Genomic DNA, 12,493 nt, shown 5'->3' with positions numbered 1-12,493 from the left:
AGGATTTTGCTGCCCCTGGGGAAAGGCATGGAAGACAAGTAGCACTCCTGCCCCCGAATTCCACCCATACACTGTGAAGCCAGCACAGCTGTGGCAGTAGGAATCAAAACAGTATCCACTGACACACGCAAAGGGAAAGCACAATCTCAGGGACAATCAGAACCCCCTCCCGACACCATTGCCTTAGTATAAATTTCTTTCTTCAGAATCAGACTTGGAGGTCTAAAGTTTTGGCTACATTTTCGGTCCAGGTCTGCCGTAACAAATTACCATAAACTGGGTGGCTCAAAACACCAGAAGTTTATTTTCTCACGGGTCTAGAGGCAAGAAAGTTGAAAATCAAGGTATTAGCAGGGCCACGTTCCCTCTGAAGGTTCTAGATAAAAATCGTTTTTTGTCTCTTCCGAGGTCTGGTGGTTATTGGCAATCCTTGGCTCTCTTTGGCTTAGAGCTACATCACTTCTTCTTCCTCATCTGTGAGGGTCTCTGTATCTTGACATAGTGTTCTATAACGACACCAGCCATTGGATTGAAGGCTGACTCTAATCCAGTATGACCTCGTCTCAACTAGTTACATCTACAAAGACCTTATTTCCAAATAAGGTCATATTTTGAAGGTCCAAGTGGACAGAATTTGGAGAGGAACCCTAGACAACCCAGCACAGGCTATAAAAGGGGGGATTTGCATTTTCTTTGGGGTGGGTAGAGTCTCCTCTTTACTCACATCTGTTTAAACACAAAGAGGAGAGCTTAAGTCTAGGAAAGGGTTTGCAAACCAATCAACCTTTTCTGTGAAAACCAACATTTTTCCTCTTACTGAACATTCCCAGACTCCCCCTGGAGAATACACAAAAAAGGAATAGACAGGCCCTAGCCCCAAATGCTCAGAGATTGTTTACAGGGAGAGAAACATAAATAATCACAATACTAGCTGGCAGAGTTTATGGTAATCCATGATGTGACCTGCAGGCTTTCCTATGACACAAGAAGCTTTTATTCCCCAGCCTTTTCCAGGTATAATTGACAATTTAAAAGTGTACATGTTTAAGGTATGCAACTTGATGATTTAATATGCATTATGAAACAATAACTATAATCAAGCTAATACACATCTATCACCTCTCATAGTTATGTGTGTGTGTGTGTGTGTGATGAAAACGCTTAAGATCCACCCTCTTAGGTTCCTCAAAAAATTAAAAATAGACCTACCCTATGACCCAGCAATAGCACTGCTAGGAATTTACCCAAGGGATACAGGAGTACTGATGCATAGGGGCACTTGTACCCCAATGTTTATAGCAGCACTCTCAACAATAGCCAAATTATGGAAAGAGCCTAAATGTCCATCCACTGATGAATGGATAAAGAAATTGTGGTTTATATACACAATGGAGTACTACGTGGCAATGAGAAAGAATGAAATATAGTCCTTTGTAGCAACATGGATGGAACTGGAGAGTGTGATGCTAAGTGAAATAAGCCATACAGAGAAAGACAGGTACCATATGTTTTCACTCTTATGTGGATCCTGAGAAACTTAACAGAAACCCATGGGGGAGGGGTAGTAAAAAAAAAAAGAGGTTAGAGTGGGAGAGAGCCAAAGCATAAGAGACTCTTAAAAACTGAGAACAAACTGAGGGTTGATGGGGGGTGGGAGGGAGGGGAGGGTGGGTGATGGGCATTGAGGAGGGCACCTGTTGGGATGAGCACTGGGTGTTGTATGGAAACCAATTTGACAATAAACTTCATATATTGAAAAAAAAAAAAAAAAGAACCACCCTCTTAGCAAATTTCAGGTGTACAAACCATATTGCTGACACATGAAGCTTTGAAGTCCAAGTGGAGCTCAGCTAGAGGGTATATTGCCAAACTGGTATGCTTCATTGGAAGATTGGAAGCATAGAAAAAATTACTTAAAAATAAAAATAAAAACAGAAGAGACTCATAAATATGGAGAACACACTGAGGGCTACTGGAGTGGCTCTGGGAGGGGGATGGGCTAAATGGGTAAGGGGCACTAAGGAATCTACTCCTGAAATCATTGTTTCACTCTATGCTAACTAATTTGGATGTAAATTTTAAAAAACAAAAAATAAAATTTTAAAAAATAAAAATAAAAATAAACTAGTCCATGCAGAGACAGCTAACCCAGCCGGAATAACGGTAGAAAGTACATCGCCCATTCTGGCCTCCCACTTGGGCGGTCTCTCCATAAGTCACATTTTTTTTTAATTTTTTAACATTTTATTTATTTTTGAGAGACAGAGAGATACAGAGCATGAGCAGGGAAGGGGAAGACAGAGATGGAGACCAAATCTGAAGCAGGCTCCAGGCTCTGAGCTGTCAGCCCAGAGCCCAATGCGGGGCTCAAACCCACGAACCGTGAGCTCATGACCTGAACCGAAGTCAGAGGGTCTCTCTGACCCTCTCCCGCTCATCCTTTCTCTCTCTCTCTCTCAAAATAAATAAACTTCTTTTTTTTAAAGAGTACTCTCATTCTTTTTTTTTAATTTTTTTTTTCAACGTTTATTTATTTTTGGGACAGAGAGAGACAGAGCATGAACGGGGGAGGGGCAGAGAGAGAGGGAGACACAGAATCGGAAACAGGCTCCAGGCTCTGAGCCATCAGCCCAGAGCTTGACGCGGGGCTCGAACTCACGGACCGCGAGATCGTGACCTGGCTGAAGTCGGACGCTTAACCGACTGCGCCACCCAGGCGCCCCAAAACTTTTAAAAATAAATAAATACGCGATAGTTTTATTGATTCAAAAAAAAATCTTCCTTATAAACACTACTCTTGATCATCCTGTGCAATTCTGAGTTATATTTATTTCCTTCAGGGCAAGAACAAAGCATCCCAAAATGCAAAAATCCGTTCATATTTTTTTTTGTATTCACTTATTCATCTAACAAGTAGATAACTCATGGCTACTATGTAAACAGGCACCAAAAGCTGTGGGGGGGGGGGGGATGTAATCTCTGTACTTTTTGAGTCTATAGCATAGTAGAAGTCATAAACCAAAAGTAAATAAACAACCACATCAATAATCACAAACTGGCAACTGCACTGAAGGGAGGGTGGAGGGTTACACTAATATATATGTATATGTGTGTACATGTATACAGACGTGCGTGTATGTACTACACAGCCCCGAAAACCACACCCGGATCAAGATATAGGATATTTCCATCGCCCCCAGAAGATTCCCACATGCCCCTTCTCAATTACCCCATCAGGCCGGAGCACCTAGGTGGCTCAGTTAAGCATCCGGCTCTTGGTTTCAGCTCAGGTCATGATCTCATGGTTCACGGGATAGAGCTGTCAGGCTCCACACTGAGAGGAGCCTGCTTGAGATTCTCTCTCCCTCTCCGTCTGTCCCTCCCCGGCTCCCTCATGCTCGCTCGCTCTCTCGCTCTCTCTCAAAATAAATAAATCCAATTGTTCCCACTGTTCTGTCAGACACTCAAGGCCTTGGCCAGCTCTTCTTTCCCCCTTTGCTCTGTTTTTTGGGGTTTTGTTTTGGTTTGGTTTTGCTTTTTAGGGTTTTTTGGCAGGCACTGCACAAGCCTTCCTTATGGAGTATGACTCTTTTCTGCCACCAGATGGCAGACTCTGTCTGTTTTTGCTTCTCTGCAGCCTTAAAACTGCGCAGTCCGCGGAGATCACCAGCTGACAGCGCCCCCGTGTCTTTTCCAACGTCCAGCTTGACAATCAGTTATTTCATTTCCTATGAGCCCCTCATGGTCGGCGCACTGCCCGGCACAGAGTCCGCATTCAATAAAAAACCAAGTTAAGGCAGAGCCTTGTGCTGTGCTGTGATTTCTCCACGCCCCTGTCCACTCTCCAGACAGCTCTATAATCTGTGTTTACAGAACATGAGAGTTTACAGAAATAAGGCTGTGGCCCTAGCCTCACAGCAAGTGGAAGTCAGAGACCACAAGAAAAAAACCAAGGACCACAGCAGTTAGTGTCCTGAGCCGGGAGTGGAGGAGGGATCCGGAGCCGGGTGTGGCTATCCCGGGAGGATGCTCCAGCTCTGATCCAAGGAAGGCAGCCCCCTGCGTGGGCCAGTGGACAGGCGGGTCTGCTGCTCGAGGCCGCTTATTATCTGAAAATACATACAAACCAATGCCTGTATCTGGAAAGGCCCTCAGAAATCATCTCAACAGATGGGAAAACTGAGGCTCAGAGAGGGGAAGGAACTTGCCCAAAATCACGCTCCTGGATAGGCCAGAAACCGGGATAGGCACCAGGTCTCCATGCTCCACACCACGCGTATTTAGGGAAGAGAGACGGCCAAAATGGTGGGCAACAGTTGAATTTTTTTACACTTTTTTTACCTGGCCCATTTTGCAAAACGCGCATATAGATAACTTGTGTAGGACCAGAAAAAAATGCAAATTAAAAAAAAAATTTAAATGCAATCTGATGATGATTCAAAGGGACTCAGGTCACTGAAAAGCTAAGAGCCTTTGGAAGCTCTCAGGCCTAGCTCTCCCTCACTCGTCAACACTGCACGAAGCAGAACCCGCAGGTGAGAATGTCAGTGGGGAAGGAAGGGAAGGCCAAGTCTCTAAAGCGCCAGAGGCGCTTACAGTTCCTGTTTTCACCACCAGAGGGCGCGACGTGCCTGTTTTTCACGCTACAGCAGGCGGCGAAATTGTCCACTATTCTCTCTCATCCTGTGGCTCTTTACCGGGCCGAGACGACCACTCTCTCCACCTTTCCATTTACAGTTGGCAATTTTCAACAACATGTGTAAGAGACAGACACCTGGAAAAATGTGAATGTGGTTATAAACCTCACATCATACACTAGATGAAAATGTACACGGTTTGGGGTGGGGGAGGGTGGGACGGGAAGAGGAACATATTTATTCCAGTTTTGTAAAGGAAATCCACTTCTGACTGTTTAAGAGATGGAAACATTAGTAAAGATAAGCTGATAAGACGTATCAGTTGGAGGCGAAGGGCTAACCCTTGTATATAAAAGGAAAGAAACTAATTTGGAAAACAAGGGGTGTGAAAAACGAATATAATGGAGAGTCAGTGAATTGAATAGCCCTGAAAAGTTCAGATTGGGATGTAACTTACTAGCTGACGTGTCACTTACCAGCTGAGTGATAGGAAAAGCATTCAAGTGCAGTTACTCATCTGTAAATGGAAAATAATAATCACACAAGAGGCCAGAAATAATGTGGTTAGCACAATGTCTGGCACATCACGTGATTTCGAGAGACGTTGGGTACATCTGAATCTATTAGTTAATAATAAGAATCCATGGCAAAAATCAGGCCTATACCTGGATTCTATTTAACAAGAGGTCAAAGGAGACATGTTCCAAGGTACATGGTGAGTGTTTTTCTCCATAATATTTGTTTTAATAAAAACTTTTTTAATGTTTATTTTTGAGACAGAGAGAGAAACAGAGAGTGAGTAGGAGAGGGGCAGAGAGAGAGGAACACACAGAATCTGAAGCAGACTCCAGGCTCTGAGCTGTCAGCAGAGCCCCATGTGGGGCCCAGACTCACAAACTTCGAGATCATGATCTGAGCCGAAGTCAGATGCTTAACTGACTGAACCACCCAGACACCCCCTCCATAATATTTCTAATCTTCAAAGCAATCTCGTCAGGTGGTTATCTTTCTTTTAACTTTGCCAGTACAAGCAACAACTAGCTGAAAGATAAAATGAAAGAAAAGACTCTACTTAAAATAGCAAACAAAAAGTAAAATATGTAAAAGTAAACTTAACAAGGAATGAGCAAATACTTACATGAAGTTACAATTGACCCTTGAGCAACAGGGGAGGTGTGAGGGGGGGAGGTAGGGGTGCCCTCCACCGCGCAGCCAAAAATCTTAGTAGAATTTTTGACTTCCCAAAAATTTAACTGCTAATGGCCTACTGTGGCCCCGAAGCCATACCGATGACATAAATGGTTGATTAAAACATATTTTGTATGATGTATGTACCATGTACTGTATTCCCAGAATAAAGTAAACTAGAGAAAAGATATTGTCAAGAAAATGATAAGAGGGGCACCTGGGTGGCTCAGTTGGTTAAGCATCTGACTTAGGTTCAGGTTATGATCTCCCAGTCTGTGAGTTCAAGCCCAAAATTAGGCTCTGAGCTGTCAGTACAGCTTGCTTCGGATTCTGTGTCTCCCTCTCTCTCTGCCCCTCCCTTGCTCACACTCTGTCTCTCTCTCTCAAAAGTAAATAAACATTAAAAAAAAAAAGAAAGAAAAGAAAATGATAAGAGAGGGGCGCCTGGGTAGTTCATTGGTTGGGCATCGGACTCTTGGTTTTGGCCCAGGTTATATATGATCTCACAGTTCATGGGTTCGAGCTCCCCATCAGGCTCTGTGCTGACCGTGTGGAGCCTGCCTGGGATTCTCTGTCTCTCCCTCTCTCTGCCCCTCCCACATTCTCTCTCTCTCTCTCAAAATAAACAAACTTTTTTAAAAATTTTGTTAAAAAAGATAATGATAAGAGAAAATACATTTATAGTTCTGTATTAATCAGAAAAAAAAATCCACATCTAGATGGGCCCACTTGGTTCAAATCCGTGTTGTTCAAGATGGGGGGAGGGTCAAGTGCACTTTAAACCTTTGTGGAGGGATCCAGAAGACTTGAACAAATGGGAAGTTTCACCATGTTCTTAGATAAGAAGTTTCAATAGGACAAACATGGCAATTCTCCCTGTTAACCTATAAATTGAGTGTGACCTTTTAAAAAATATCCAAAAGCTTAGAATCAGACAAGCTAGTTGCAAGTCTCATAGGAAAACATTTGAAAGTAAGGATCTCATGAGAAACTCTGAAGGTGAAGAGTATTGACAAGTATCCTTTCTGGATGTTAAAACCTATTTATTACTTAGTCTCAATGATTAAAACAGTGTGATAAGGAAACAAATGACTAGACAGATCACTGAAGTCAAGACACAGACCCAATAAAAATGAGCATTTAGAAAGGATACAGAAGACATCGAATCAAAGATTATTCAATAGTGTTCGGAAAACTCCATCCTTCCTTCATACACTGTACTAGGATAAATTCCAAACGGATCAAACTTTTAAAGATAATAAGAGAAATCCGGGGCTCCCGGGTGGCTCAGATGGTTAAGTGTCCCACTCTTGACTTCGGCTCAGATCCTGACCTCACGTTTGTGAGATAGAGCCCAGAGTCTGGTTCTGTGCTGGGCTTGGAGAGAGATTCTCTCTCTCTCTCCCTCTTTCCCTGTCCCTTTCCTTCAAGCACTCTCTCTCTCTCTCCCTCCCTCCCTCCGTCTCTTTCTCAAAAGAAAAAAAGAGAGAGACAGAAATCCGTAACAGAATAATCATTTGATAACCTGTCTAGCTGTAATAAAGCTCCAGTACTGTTATGAGCTGAATGTTGTACCCCGCCCCAAAATTCGTATGTTGAAATCCCAACCCCCAAGGTGATGGTGTCTGGAAATGGGGCCTTTGGGGTGATTAACTCATAAGGGTGGAGCCCTCATGAGTGGGATCAGTGCCTTTATGAATGTCGGGAGAGAGCTTGCTCCTTTTTCCATGTGAGGTTACGGCTGCCTGCGAGCCCAAATGTGGTCTCTCACCAGACGCACCCCTGCTCTTGACCTTGGACTTACCAGTCTCCAGGACTGTGAGAGACAAATTTCTGTTGTTTAAGCAACCCAGTCTATAAGATCTTGTTATAGCGACACAGACAAGATAGACACATGAAAAATAGTATACAAACTGCAGGAAACCAATAATTTCTGCCTGTAAAAGTCAAAACACTAAGCACATAAACTGGGAATGTAATTAGAAAACATAATAACTATGAAATTTTTAGAAGCTGGAGTAAAATTTCCAATTAAAGTATTTTCAAATTTTAATAAGACCTTTGAAAGTACTTCTCTGAATATATAGTTTTCATGTCTGTTTTCATATTTCAAACAGTCACAGACACTTAATGATGAGATCCTCGAGTTTTTTTAAAGTCACCATCCATGAGAAACCCTGTTCACAACAAGTGGGTGATAAACAATCAATTTAAACCATGTTTACACCCAGTCAGAAATTTGCAACAATCAAAATTGTGCCTGTAGACTGTATCAGCTCTTCTTTTCTTTAGTTGACAAATACGGTGTGTAACTAGTTTGTAACAGTGAGAGTAGATTTTTGAATCCACATGAGACACTCCAAAAGAATGATGCAGGGGTTGCGGGGTTGGGGGAGAGAGGGCAGGGTGCCTGGGTGGCTCAGTCAGTTGAGCGTCCAGCTTCCACTCAGGTCATGATCTCACAGTTTGTGTGTTCGAGCCCCGCATCAGGCTCTGTGCTGACAGCTTGTGAGCCTGGAGATGCTTCGGATTCTGTGTCTCCCTCTTTCTCTGCACCAGCCTCCCCACCCTCCTCCGGCTGGCACACTGTCTCTTCTCTCTCTCAAAAATAAATAAATGTTAAAAAATTTTTTTCAAAATAATATATAAAAAAGAAAATGCATAAAGGTAAAAAAAATAATTATAATAAATAATACATAAGTTTAAAACACACACAGTAGAAAACTGGCAGCATCTACTAACTCTAGAACTGATTAATAAAGTAACAGAGTAGAGCATAAAATATATATATATATATATATATATATATATATATATATATACATATGCATATACATGTGTGTGTGTGTGTGTGTGTGTGTGTGTGTGTATGACAGAAATTAGGGCATACATCCACCAGAACACATGTATAGGAATGTTCATAGAAGCTTTATTCTTAACCTGCAAGTACCCATCAACAATTAAGTAGACAAATAATTGTGGAATATTAGAATATTTTTACCACAGAATATCCCCAACACTAAAAAGAATGAACCAGGGAAAGATGGATGAACAGGTGGAGCCAGAGAATTTTCAAGGCAGGAAAATACCCTGTATGATACTGTAATGACAGGGGCTCCTGGGTGGCTCAGTCAGTTAAGCATCTGGCTCTTGGTTTCGGCTCAGGTTCTGATCTCGTGGCTTTGTGGGTTCGAGCCCCGCATCAGGCTCTGCGATGGCCATGCAGAGTCTGCTTAGGATTGTCTCTCTCTCTCCCTCTCTCTCTGCCCCTCCCCTACTCATGTTGTCTCTCTCTCAAAATAAGCTTAAAAAAAAAATACTGTAATGACAGATACATACATGTCTTTACATATTTATCTAAATCCATAGAATGTATAGTACCCAAGGGTAAACTGTGTTGTAAACTAGGGACTTGGGGTGATGATGATGCATCGAAGTGGGTTCATCAATTGTAACAAATGTATCGGGCTGGTGCAGGGGATGTGCTGATCACCAGGGAGGCTGTGAGTGTGGGGACAGAGTCCTTGGGAACTCTCTGTACCTTCCACTCAATTTTGCTGTTAAACTAAAACTGCTCTAAAATTGTTCTTAAAGAAAGAAAAGAATGAACTGTTGCTACTTACACAATACAGAGTGAGTCTCCCAGGAGTGAAGGTGGGGAAGGGAACCAGATACAAAAGATCAGTGCTTCATGACTCCATTTGCATGAATTTCAAGGACACAGCAAACTAGGACGGAGGTCCTGGTCACAGTTGGGGCGGACGGCGACTGGGGAAGAGCACAGGGTCAGGTCTGTGTCTGGAGCTGGGTGTTGGTTACAAGGGTATATCCATCAGTAAGAGTGTATCCATCTGTACATGTAAGATTTCTGAACTCTGTGCTAAACTTTTAATTTCAAAAACTGTATTTGGCAGGGGCATCTGGGTGGCTCAGTCAGTCGAACATCCGGCGTTGGCTCAGGTCATGATGTCGTGGTTCATGTGTTCAAGTCCTGCTTCGGGCTCTGTGCTGACAGCTTAGAGCCTGGAGCCTGCTTTGGATTCTGTGTCTGCCTCTCTCTGCCCCTCCCCCACTCACACTCTGTCTCTCTCTCTCTCTCTCAAAAATAAATAAGCATTAAAAATTTTTTTAAATGTGTGTGACGTTAGGAAGCGTGCCCACATCTCTTTTCATAAAAATGAATCTGAAACCCAAGCTTTGCTGAAGTCCAGGGACAAACCTCACACACTCCATGGGGCTCCTTCAAAGACAGTGACACAGAGAACAGTGCCTGGAGAGCAGGGCAAAGCGGTTACAGTTTGGAATGGCCTTCCGGTTATTTTTTTCTTCTGTAGAATGGCAGATGGTCAAGAGGAGTGCTCAGATCAGATGATGGATGAAATCATTCACAGTATCAGCTGGACAGAATTTGCAAGAGACTTACAAATTCCCCAGTCTCTGACATTCAACCAAACTCTCATGTTCTCTTCCAGATTTGCTAACAATGCACAGACGCTCCTCACCAGTCCTCTGCCCTCCAGGAGGGAGGGAGGACCCTATTCCCACCCCCCCCCCCGCCACCGCTCCCCCATAATGGGCACTCCCCAGATAAGACTCAGGCTTTCCAACCTGTGGCGCCAGCCTGGGAAAGGCAGACAGAGCGCGGGCCCTGTGGCCCCTCCGCCAGCTCCCCTCGGCCCTTCCCTTCCCTGGCACCAAAACAGATGACTTCATCTGCGAGACCCAGCTCCTATCTGCTAGTCAGCCTCTCCGGGACCCGAGGGGGGAGGGATCCTGGAGGCAGAGGACAGCCTGAGCTCTGGTTACTTTGGCACAGGCCGGAGCTCTGTGAAGTGTCAGCAGCAGCCTTCCAATCGGAAGAGCCTCGAGCTCATTCTGGGGGTTCCTGCAGCTCTGGCCAGCAGTCCCGCTGCACACGGACCCCTCTCCCAGCCCAGCCTCTACCCCCTTCTGTGCCACACATGGGTACAAGGCAGCTGCAACGGCAAGCCACCACCCAGCCAGGCGCAGAAGGGCAGGGGGAGTCCCCCCTTGTCCCTCCATATAAAAGTTCCATCCCGGGGCACCTGAGTGGCTCAGTCAGTTAAGCGTCTGACTCTTCATCTGGTCTCAGGTCACGATCTCACGGTTCCTGGGATCCAGCCCCTCATCGGGCTCTGTGTGGTACTCATGCAGCTCAGGAATTAAAGTCTCAGTCACTGTCCAGTCTCAGTGTCTACTCTCCTGCCCCAGGGCCGTGTGAGCCTATGCAGAGAGCTGTGTGGAGCTCAGGGGAGACCTGCCTGGCCCCAGGAAAATGGCTGTGTCCTCCTGGTCATGTCACTGCGTCGGTGGCTTCACTGCTGGGATCACTGGTCCAGTGCCTCATGGTTGATGCTGGGGATGCTGATTACTTCCCCTGCCGGGGTGAGCCTCATGTTGTCACCCACAAGGACCGACTGTGGAGCTGAGCTGCTGGCTTCCCACACCCATATGATCTTAAGCAAAGAAAATTACCTCTCTGACCACAGCTGCCTCATCTGTTAAATGGGGATATAATTGCTACCCTCCCTGACCACTGTTGTAAGGACCAAATAAATTAGTGCTTTGTGCTTGGCATGTAGCAAACATTCAATACAATGTAATAATACGTTATTACTCGAGTCTGTCTGGTGATGGTGGTCACTGATGTGGTGGTCAGCTTCTACCTTGCTCCTTCAGCCCCCAACAGGCTGTGCCATCTTTTAGGTACATAAACAAAGGCTCCATGACCCCTCTAGGGAGCCCCCAGGCTCTGTCTTAGTGGATCGCAGGACCCACGTGGGCCTTCTGCTCTCCTGGGTTCCATCCTCTCCTTCCAGACCAGGACACGTTGTGATTTCTGGCATCTCAACCACCTCCTGACTTCAGAAATTGCTAGATGGAGAAGTGGACTTTGTCAGGCAGACATTTGTCACACATCAGAGGACAATGGCATTGTGCCTCTTCCCCACCTCAGAGGGGAGAGTACCAAAGGGTGGGGAACGTGCCGTCTTAGCAGCTCCCAGATAAATGCTGCACCACCAACCACCTCCCCCCCCCCCCCAGGCCCTCTCTCTCTCGTTCTGCTCACTTCTTATGCCTTTCTGGAAGCACCAGGCCAGTTTACTCTCTTCAACATTTGTGCAGACTCTGAGTGTCTCTTCTTGGCCAGGAGTCACCTCCAGGATAAACCTCCCTCTGAGAGCTTGGATGTGGGACAAGTGTCCAGGGAGCAGGAAGGGCCTGGGACCGTAGTTCTCATCCCTTGTGCTCCCAGATTCCACATTCTTAGCCCTCTCCCTATAAATACCTCTGATAGCTTTCTGCATTTTTACAAGGCTTTTTTATCTTTCCATTTCTTGACTTTAACAAACTTCATCTCCCCCACCATAGCTCCCAATATTAGAAGGTAACTTTTATGTCTCCATCTTGTGTTTGGCAACACTGAGAAAGAGGAGGGTTTGTTGTCACACAGCTTGTTCCAGAATAGAACCTGGACCTTTCAGTTCCGGTTCTGGAGAGCAGGGCCTGTGTCCACCAGGCTGCTCCAAGAGAGGAGGCTTGCTCCCCCGTTTAGGGACAGCTGGGCAGGGCCACAGAGGGCTGGCCTCCAGATTCTGTCTCCAGAAGGCCCGATAGGCACATGTTGGGGTGATAACCGTATCACC

This window comes from Felis catus, chromosome B1, assembly GCF_018350175.1.
Source record: "Felis catus isolate Fca126 chromosome B1, F.catus_Fca126_mat1.0, whole genome shotgun sequence".
Classification (NCBI taxonomy): Eukaryota; Metazoa; Chordata; class Mammalia; order Carnivora; family Felidae; genus Felis; species Felis catus.
This window is presented reverse-complemented; position numbering follows the sequence as displayed.